General features: G+C 39.7%; 3 non-coding genes across 3 annotated transcripts; all 3 read right to left on the reverse strand.

Annotated features, from left to right (window-relative positions):
• Positions 1–2,209: 2,209 nt before the first annotated feature.
• TRNAA-GGC (transfer RNA alanine (anticodon GGC)) lies at positions 2,210–2,281 on the reverse strand. Its single transcript has one exon. It is a non-coding gene; the product is annotated as a tRNA-Ala (tRNA).
• A 564-nt stretch (positions 2,282–2,845) lies between these two features.
• On the reverse strand, positions 2,846–2,917 carry TRNAV-GAC (transfer RNA valine (anticodon GAC)). Its single transcript has one exon. It is a non-coding gene; the product is annotated as a tRNA-Val (tRNA).
• A 7,987-nt stretch (positions 2,918–10,904) lies between these two features.
• TRNAK-CUU (transfer RNA lysine (anticodon CUU)) lies at positions 10,905–10,977 on the reverse strand. Its single transcript has one exon. It is a non-coding gene; the product is annotated as a tRNA-Lys (tRNA).
• Positions 10,978–11,378: the final 401 nt, after the last annotated feature.

Genomic DNA, 11,378 nt, shown 5'->3' on the forward strand with positions numbered 1-11,378 from the left:
AGGACAATGTGTGGTGTGAGGTGGTTTGATCGAGTAAGTAACGTAAGGGTAAGAGAGATGTGTGGAAATAAAAAGAGCGTGGTTGAGAGAGCAGAAGAGGGTGTTTTGAAATGGTTTGGGCACATGGAGAGAATGAGTGAGGAGAGATTGACCAAGAGGATATATGTGTCGGAGGTGGAGGGAACGAGGAGAAGAGGGAGACCAAATTGGAGGTGGAAAGATGGAGTGAAAAAGATTTTGTGTGATCGGGACCTGAACATGCAGGAGGGTGAAAGGAGGGCAAGAAATAGAGTGAATTGGAGCCATGTGGTATACCGGGGTTGACGTGCTGTCAGTGGATTGAAGCAAGGCATGTGGAGCGTCTGGGGTAAACCATGGAAAGCTGTGTAGGTATGTATATTTGCGTGTGTGGACGTGTGTATGTACATGTGTATGGGGGGGGGGTTGGGCCATTTCTTTCGTCTGTTTCCTTGCGCTACCTCGCAAACGCGGGAGACAGCGACAAAGTATAAAAAAAAAAAAAAAAAAAATATATATATATATATATATATATATATACATATATATATGTGTGTGTGTGTGTGTGTGTGTGTGTGTGTGTGTGTGTGTGTTTGTGTGTGTGTGTGTGTGTGTGTGTGTGTGTGTGTGTGTGTGCACGGATAAACTTTAAGGCTAGCCGGGGTGTACTGGTGATGCCTTTGACCTAAAATATAAGTTCAATTAAGCCCGTAGGCCGACCTTGCACGTAGTTTGAATCCTTTTGTGTTCACTATAATCTTTACTATATCTCCTCTCCTTAAATCCTTTATCTTCTCTATACAAGGCCTATTATAATCTTCACTACAACCTCATCTTCATATGACCTTATCTTGACTTAGCTGGTTTCAAGGAAGGCTTTAGAATTTTCCGCTCACACAAACAACGTACTTACACGGGGCTCCACGAGTGTAAACCTCCCTCCTAATACAGTGCAAATGGATGATTACACACACCTACACACACCACCACCACTAATAATACACAGAGAAATAGCCTTTTCGGTTGGCTTTGGATCCGCCCTTGAACGTAGTTTGGAGGATTTGGGGGATCAGGTCAACAAGGTTAAGTTCACTGCTACCTCATATTCACCAACGTGTATCTTCACTATTAGCTTATTCTCACTAAATTATATCTTCGCTATACCCTCTTCTTCACTACACCGTTATTTCTACCATACCATCATCATTGCACTCCCTACTGTTCACTAAAAGTAGTTCTTATCTTCACTACATAATCATTTTGAATAAACTTTACTCTTTGATAGCCCTTATCTCTACTACATTCGTATCTTCACTACATTCGTATCTTCACTACAACCTATCTTGACAATATCCTTATCATCACTATACTCTTCTTCACTACACTCTCATCTTAACATCATCCTTCTGTTTACCGAACTTAGTTCAAAGTCTGACTTGAACGTAGCTTTGGAAAGTTTGTGTTCCTCATTGTGTTACCTCCTTAGTATCATTGTAAAGGCAATTGTCACCACTCCCTAACTAAACCGTCATCGTCACTACACTCTCATCATTATCATTACTTCTTGATGTTCAATACAAAATCTCAACATATGTATTTATCTTCACTACAGAATAATTTTCATTGCACCTTAATCTTCATTACTCCTTGTTTCAGCTACATCCGTATCTTCCATTCATTCTTATATCTTATATTAGTTACAACTTTACAATATCTTTATATCTTCTCTGTTCCATCTTTTGGAAAATTGAAAATGAGAGGAGAGGATTTCCAGCCTCCCGCTCCCTCCCCTTTTAGTCGCCTTGTACGCCACGCAGGGAATATGAGGCAAGTATTCTTTCTTCCCTATCACCAGGGATAACAGCATCTGGTGTTCCCAGACGGTCACCCATCCAAGTACTAACCAGACCCAACGTTGCTTAACTTCCCTGATCGGACGAGATATGCATATATGTATATATATATATATATATATATATATATATATATATATATATATATATATATATATATATATATATATATATATATATATATATATATATATATATATATATATATATATATATATATATATATATATATATATATATCTATCTATATATATATATATATATATATATATATATATATATATATATATATATATATATATACAAGACTGAAAACAATGAATTTTCCAAATAAAAAATGGAGGCGCCGGGGTTTGAACCCGGGTCCTCTCGCATGCCAAGCGAGCGCTCTACCACTGAGCTACGCCCCCAAGAACATATTTTGTGACATAGTATTATAAAAAGCACTGAGATTACCACGGCAAAATACTGTTTGACCGACCGTTGCCGACTAGCCGGCAAAATAACCACAGGGTAAATCTCCATGTTGCTGTCGTGTTTTCCTCTCAATTTTCCAAGAAGAAATGTTTTACTTTTTTATTTTCGTTGCAATAGACTGGAACTAAGCAATAGACTGGAACTAAGCAATAGACTGGAACTAAGCAATAGACTGGAACTAAGCAATAGACTGGAACTAAGCTGACCTGGTATGAGGTCAGAGCCCTCATTATAATCCCTGCTAACTACTGGAAGCAGATTAAGTCGTTCCACAACCGATGTCCGGCCCATGTTAACTCTGATGTGCCCAGCAGTTGGAGGAGGATCGCCAGAAGCTTCTGGAAGATTTCAAGGACGTCTTGGTGGACCTGACACTTTCAGATAAGGTCGAAAACCCCAATTTATTGTGAAGATCTTCACTATAACGTTGGACGAACATACTGAATGTTGCACACATGTGATGCGGACAAAATGAAAAAAGAAAAAGACAAAAAATATGTCTGGTGTGGGTCTCGAACCCACGACCTTGAGTGTGTCAGACTCACGCTCTACCACTGAGCTAACCAGACAATAGAAAAATACGTCTGTTTCTTCAATTTGAATTAATGAAAATCTTTGCGAGGCAGCGTTTAGAAAAGAGAGATGTCTTTGACGAAATTTACTTGCTTGGCTCCTTCTTATGTCCCTCATTATCGAAAGTAAACATACTGAAGGATATATATATATATATATATATATATATATATATATATATATATATATATATATATATATATATATATATATATATATATATATATATATATATATATATATATATATATATATATATTATATACATATATATATATATTGGAAAGGATCACAATTTTGCGCGTGATCAAGTATATTCCTATGAGTCCACGGGGAAAATGAAACATGACAAGTTCCCAAGTGCACTTTCATGTAATAACCACATCATCAGGGGAGACACAAGAGAGAAATATAACACTCAGTTGATATACAACGAAGAGACGTAGCTAGTACGCCATTTGGTAAACATGTGATTGTCCGAGACAGACAACAAGTGTATCATAAACTAATTATGTGGACAAGATGAATTCCTTACAAATTTTATCAACACTAAATTTATGCAATTTGTATAGACAATCACTTATATCAAGATTATAATTCTTTGTGCATTTAATGATAGAAGATTCAATGATATTTCTCGTGGTACTGGAGTTAGAGATTATAATGCCATCTCAGTTATTAACTCTAACTCCAGTACCACGAGAAATATCACTGAATCTTCTATTATTAAATACACAAAGAATTATAAACCTTAAGGAAACATGCAACATGGCGGTCAAACTATGAGATGCACAAATGAAGTTTATGAATGGAATATCAGTGAGACGAACTAGTTGATGAATGATGAATGAAAGTGTAATAAAGTCATGATGAATGAACGAAAGTGTAATAAAGTCATGATGAATGAATGAAAGTGTAATAAAGTCATGATGAATGAACGAAAGTGTAATAAAGTCATGATGAATGAATGAAAGTGTAATAAAGTCATGATGAATGAATGAAAGTGTAATAAAGTCATGATGAATGAATGAAAGTGTAATAAAGTCATGATGAATGAATGAAAGTGTAATAAAGTCATGATGAATGAATGAAAGTGTAATAAAGTCATGATGAATGAATGAAAGTGTAATAAAGTCATGATGAATGAACGAAAGTGTAATAAAGTCACAGTTTAAAAGGACAAAATATGAATGGCAGCCAGGGAAGAGTGGCCCAGGTAAATGGAAGGGTTGAAAAGTTCGCGTTATGTGACGAATTTTGATAGATTTTGCAAGTTTCCTTTCCTATGATGGAACGTAAAAGTTTGTGCTTAGTTCTAGAGACAGAGTTCATAGGTTTATGTTTTAATGATGAACATCAAAGGATACCATTAATTTAACTGACTTTAAAAATGTTCAATTAAATGAAGCATTACATACACAAGCTGCTTTTTGGCGGAGTTAAAAATTCGCATTTTTTTGCTAATTCTAAAGTAGGTGTTAAATTGACGGACTTAAAAGTTCGAGTTTCAGCTTTAAACCTTGTGTTTGTATGACGTATCTTAGAGTACTTGTTAATATAATGCAAGTGGAAGGTTTACGTTTAAAAGATGGTGTTTAAATGCTAATTAATGAATGACAGTTAAATGGATAGATTTTAAGTTCGCGTTTACGTAGGCCACTTTAAGGTTAAGGTTCGTACGTACCAGGTTGACCAGATGGCGGTAGTGTGTAGACACAGCCATACCAGGTCGTATTTATCATCATTAAAGTCACCTTCCTTACTTACTTATGGCGGCGATGAAATTCACTGGTTCTTGATTCTGCACCAATTAACCTATCAGATAATGGTACAATGTTTGCCTGGTGTTGCATATATCACGTCTGTTGTTGAAACACAAGAATGCCAGGTGACTTTGGGAGTGGATGATAATGTAAAGATCAATATAAATGTGGGAAATCTTGAACCGCCATCACCAGACACAACACATGTTTGGATCTGGCGGGGGGAGGGACTTGCCTGTGACGTCACGATGCCCCGCCTCCAGCCTGGCTCCGCTCTGTGTGTGTGTGTGTGTGTGTGTTTACTATTTGTGCATTATGGGAGAGAGTTGGAAAAACTTATTTTTTCCTGAAAACATGTTGACTTATATTCATGTAATGGTTACGAAAACTAAACAATATACACCAAGATGAGTATAGGTTCAAAATACTGTTACAAGGACAGATCAAGACAAAATCATGGTTCGTGGAGTTTAATTCTTTTAACTCAGTGTAACACCGGTATGTGGTATATTTAGACCATATTGTCTTGTTATATTAGGAAGACGCAACTGTATTGAATGTTTTACCGCCATTAGTATTATAGTACCGTAATATTATTTTTATTTTTATTATACTTTGTCGCTGTCTCCCGCGTTTGCGAGGTAGCGCAAGGAAACAGACGAAAGAAATGGCCCAACCCCCCCCCCCCCATACACATGTATATACATACGTCCACACACGCAAATATACATACCTACACAGCTTTCCATCTTACCCCAGATCCTTCACATGCCTTGATTCAATCCACTGACAGGACGTCAACCCCGGTATACCACATCGCTCCAATTCACTCTATTCCTTGCCCTCCTTTCACCCTCCTGCATGTTCAGGCCCCGATCACACAAAATCTTTTTCACTCCATCTTTCCACCTCCAATTTGGTCTCCCTCTTCTCCTTGTTCCCTCCACCTCCGTACCGTAATATTTATCATAATTACATTATTACTATTACTATTATCACTATCATCATCATTATTATCATCATTATCATTATTTTCATTATCATTATTATTATCATTATTGTCATTATTATTATTATCATTATTATTATTAGCATTATTATTATTATTATTATTATTATTATTATTATTATAATCATTATTATCATCACCATTATTGGCATTATCATTATCATTATGTATCATTATTATCATCATCATTATTATTATTATTATCAATATTATTATCATTAGTATCATTGTTATCATTATTATAATCATTATGATTATTATTATCATTAAGTATAATATATCTGCTACTGAAGGATACAATATGCTGGTTATCAAGTGGGAAGTTAGATATGGTATGGATTGTCATTTAACTTGTAGGTTAGTAGGGAGTGTGTTGTGTACCTAACGTGTGTTGTTGGGCATTATAATCGTCCGATAAAGATAATGATTAAATCTTATTTCCTGATCTTATCAGTTTTCAAACCAGATATATGAAATATCTTTCGTTGACCATATCTTTATCTAGAGTTTAGTACGTACACGTGTGGTCTTAAGATTTGGTTGATTAAGTATTGGAATTCACTGGCAGGTGTGGTACACATTATCACCGAGTCTGAGTCTCAAAGATCAAGGTCATGGGTTCGAATCTCCAACACTCAGTATGTTCATCCAACGTTGTAGTAAAGATCTTGACGAAGAATTAGGATTTTGACATTATCTGATTTCAAGCGTTTAGTGAGATAGTATTGAAGTGGAGAGTGTAGTGGCTGAGGTCAAGGACCAGAGGTGTCCAGAGGGTAGTGAAGATAATGACCATTGTCCTACCCCATTAGGTCGGGTCAAATGGCACTTAGAGAGGAAGTATTTTGGGAGCAAGCGAGTGTGTGTGTCAGCAGTTATGATGTAAGAGACCAGGTATTAGTGATGGTGATTTAAATGCGAAGGTAAGTAATGTGGCAGTGGAGGGTATAACTGAGACGCATGGAAATGGTGAACAACTTGTGTTGTGTGTGTGTAAAGGACTGGTGATTGGGAATACCTGGTTTGTAAAATGTGATATACACAAATATACGTATGTAAGTAGGAGAGATGGTCAGCGGGCATGACTGGATTACATGTTAATTGAGAGGCGTGTAAAAAAAAGACTTTTGGGTGTAAATGTGCTGAAAGGGGCTGCTGGTAGGATGTCTGATCACCTTGTGGAGACGACAGTGAAGATCTGAAGAGGTTTTCGAAAAAGAGGAAACAATGTCGGGGAGAAGAGGTGGCGAGAGGAAGTGAACTTGGAAAAGAGACTTGTGTGAAGAAATACCAAGAGAGATTGAGTGCCACATACACTCTTACTGTGTAAATATCCCTTTCTATGAGATGACGTAAAGATGTTGATGAACAGAGGAGTTGGGATATGACATGAAAAAGTTAAGAGAATAAATGAAGGAAAGATTGAGATATACAGATGTCTGGCGGACCGCCATGATGGTTGTCAATCTAGCCAGCTGGGTTATTATTTATAAGTTGTGTTTAGTTGTAGGTCCAAGTTTGTTGTCAGGATATAATGTTGACTCCCAGTGAGTACCTGGCTGGCGCGGGTGCCACAAGGCTGGGTCAAGTGTAGTGTAAGTGTGGTCTAGGGATGGTGTGTGTACCACTTGTAGATGATGGGCCGCATCATGACCTGCCGGTTATAACATCTTGACCAAGATCTTCTCCACCTGCTGCTGCTACACTTGCAACTCTCCTTTTCTAAGACCGTTTTTATGCTTCATGTAACTTTGTCTTTTTTAAATCATTCTAAAGCTATAGTTACAAAATTATTTTTACTATGTAGTTTCTGTGAAGATATAGTCTGAAAGCACATCGCTCTCGTCTTCCAGGCATTGCCCATCTGATACAATAATTGGTGGCAGGTGACAGTTGATATAGAGTGATTGAGGCCAACGTGACCACGAGGGGTTGTGACTGGTTGAGGCTACCGTGACCACGTGGGGCTTGTGACTGGTTGTGGGCAGCATGATCACATTAGGCTTGTGACTGGTTGTGGGCAGCATGACCACGTGGGGCTTGTGGCTGGTTGAGGCCAGCGTGACCACGTGGGACTTGTGACTGGTTGAGGGCAGCATGACCACGTGGGGCTTGTGACTGGTTGAGGGTAGCGTGAAAACGTGGTGTTGTGACTGGTTGAGGCCAGGGTGACCACGTGGGGCTTGTGACTGGTTGAGGCCAACGTGACCACGTGGGACTTGTGACCGGTAGAGGCTAGCGTGACCACGTGGGGTTGTAGCTAATTCAGGCCAGCGTGACCACGTGGAGATTGTGACTGGTTGAGGACAGCGTGACCACGTGGGGCTTGTGACTAGTTGAAGCCAGGGTGACCACGTGAGGTTGTGACTGGTTGAGGCCAGCCTGACCACGTGGGGCTTGTGACTGGTTGAGGCCAGTGTCACCACGTGGGGTTGTGACTGGTTGAGGCCGGTGTCACCACGTGGGGCTTGTGACTAGTTGAAGCCAGGGTGGCCACGTGGGGTTGTGACTGGTTGAGGCCAGCCTGACCACGTGGGGCTTGTGACTGGTTGAGGCCAGTATCACCACGTGGAGTTGTGACTGGTTGAGGCTAGTGTCACCACGTGGGGCTTGTGACTGGTTGAGCCAGCGTGACCACGTGGGGTTGTGACTGGTTGAGGCCAGCTTACCACGTGGGGCTTGTGACTGGTTGAGGCCAGTATCACCACGTGGGGTTGTGACTGGTTGAGGCCAGGATCACCACGTGGGGTTGTGATTGGTTGAGGCCAGCGTGACCACGTGGAGTTGTGACTGGGGTGTTGATGTGTTGTGGTCGGCGTCCACAAGGTCGTTATCTTAGTATTTCAGGAACGGAGGAAGATCCACAGTGGACGTTTTACAAACACAATGTTGAATCATCACAACTTTTACCGAATCTGATTGAAATCAATGAATGAAATATGTCAAATATTGAAAAAATAAGACAAAAGAAAAGTGATGTTTATTAATTCTTTAATTTTTCTTACGATCATGTGAAATAATTGCCAGATACCCAGTGCAGCGCTAACCCAGCGACCATACTTGACGGTTTTATTGTAGTACGATCCATTTTGGGGATCCCAGAGCCCAGGAAACTTCTCTATTCATCAAGTTAGGTTATCATTTCTCTCTGTCCCACTCCGTGATAAAGATAAAACACATCGGATAACCAGAACAGCGCGAACACCCGTCCTGACTGACCACCAACGAGCTACTGAAACCTTTTGAGCACCAAAGTTGCTGACCCAAATTCTATATGGCGCTAGATTCTCTCCCGAAAAGCGCTAAAAAAGCGTTAAACTTGCTAAAATGACAGCGAAAAAAATGCTCTTCGAATTATTTCTGCTCTTTGACGTGCCAAATGATTAATGACAGGTACAACTGACTGCTTTAACACTAAAATACTCACCATTATCCCAGATCTGCTAATTATCAATCCACAGTCTCTTCGTCCTCGGTGACCTGGGGTTGTGGTGGTCTATGTGAGGGTCCAGGTTGTGGTTGTGATAACTCGTATCTTTTCAATAACCCAGTGTTTTTCAGTACTTCCTCAGGCAGTTCATAATCATAACAACAGTTTCCATTTCATCTTAGTCCATACTTGATAGTTAGTATTGCATTTAAGCTTTTGATAATCAATATGGAAGCTTTCACTTCACGATGTTCATATAACTAAAGATTTCCTCCTGTTGCATCCTTGTACGAGGCTGTTTCAGTCCAGAGTGCTAGGGCGCCAGTGTTCTGCTTCCACAATACATGATGAAGCTTCCTCCACTGGAACTCAATGCGTGTGAGAATTTTTCGTCATCGGTAAACATCTTTGCTAATTCCAGTATTCCAGGCTTTATGGGTTGCAGGCATTCACTTGTACTCAGTGATGACATTGACTGTGACACTTGGACAGTGTCTGGCAAACGTTGACGAAGCTGTTTCACCAACTCCACTACAAGCTGTATGTATCTTCCTCTAATATCCTTTTCATCAGGAAACTTACATTATGCCATCTCCTTTTCAAACGTGCACCCCAAGGACGCACGCGGTTCTAAGTAGTTCTCTACTGAATCTCCTTCCTTTAATTTCTGCCTGGGATGAGAACCTTAGAACTTATGGAATCAATAAGTTGAATAAGGTCACTTAGCAGTTTGCTTGGATCCTGTACCTCAGCTTCAAGTTTCTCATTTACGCACTGGACTTCTCCAAGAATATGCTTCAGGAATATCAGGAAGGCATAGTTTTTCTTGTCACAAAACATCTCATAGAGATTCTGAGATGTGTAACACCTTTCATCATTTCTTGCCATTTCAATGTGAGTCATAAGTTCAACCCACTGCTGCAGTATTATGACAACTGCTGATTCAATTGACAGCCATGAAGTCTGGCTTAGCTGTATAAATTTCAATGGAGCTTGACCATCACTGGCAGAGTGGGAGAACCAATTATAGGTTTCTCTGATAATAAAATCCAGGTTACTAGGGAGACACTCTGCTGCAGCATGAGACAACTAGCTGCAGAGAATGACACACACTTGATTAGGATCAGATGAGGAACTTCTAACTTGAGTGTATCATACACTCCACTGTTAACATCTGTCATCACAGAAGCATTGTCGGTGCTAATTGTAATAAGGTTTTGTAACTCCAACCTATTATTCTTAAAAGACTTCTTGATGGGATCACATATTCCATTAGCATTACAGTCAGTCAGCTCAACAAGGTCCAGGAAAGTCATTATAATCTTATTCTTACTTTCAGAATAGAACTGGACAGCAATACCCAATAGTTTCGTTACAGTAATGTCATTACTCTCATCAGGTAAGAAGCTAAACTTCTAACTACCCATATCACTTTTCAAGTTGCTGTTAAAATGCGGGGCAAACACATTGCGCACAACTGCACTACACTTCAACCTTTTTAACCTGAAATTCTTGTATCCTTTACTGTTTGCTAATCCTTCTTTGCAAAGGTTACTGAGATGATGAATAACACGTAATGTACAATGTTCAGCAGTGAATAGTGACACACTTCCTTCAGTCTCCCGTGCATCCTCACTCACTGTTTCAAACAGAATTGTGGTTTGTCTTTAAGTACTGAATGACTCTTCAGCTGTCTAGTGTTTAGCAGATTGGTTGATCTAGACGAGCGGTGGATGGTATGTTCAGAGGTTGTTTCATGTTACATCATAGAAAACCGTTACCGCCCAACGTGGGGCTCGAACCCACGACCCCGAGATTAAGAGTCTCGTGCTCTACCGACTGAGCTAGCCGGGCTTATATACAACCTTCTTCGTGTGAATATGTGTGTTTAAACGAGGTTAATAACTGCCAAAATCAACCCCTAACAACGCTGTATTATCAGCGATAACGTTCAATAACTCACCTGAGGTCACGTGATAGATACATAAGGGGATCCGACCATGACCTTATCAACGTCCTGAGACCCCGGCTGATGTGTCAGGTTAGATAAGAGGCATAACATCCTCTCTGTCTGATGTTGTGAGAGTAAGACACTAATGGTTGGGAGGCAGCAAGTGTGTCTGGAGACACTCTCTTCTCTGTCTGATGTTGTGAGAGTAAGACACTAATGATTAGGAGGCAGCAAGTGTGTCTGGAGAAGGGTAGTAGGTGGTGGGGCCAGGCCTGATGTATTGATCAAGTAAAATATGTATCAT

This window comes from Panulirus ornatus, chromosome 42 (genome assembly GCF_036320965.1).
Source record: "Panulirus ornatus isolate Po-2019 chromosome 42, ASM3632096v1, whole genome shotgun sequence".
NCBI lineage: Eukaryota > Metazoa > Arthropoda > Malacostraca > Decapoda > Palinuridae > Panulirus > Panulirus ornatus.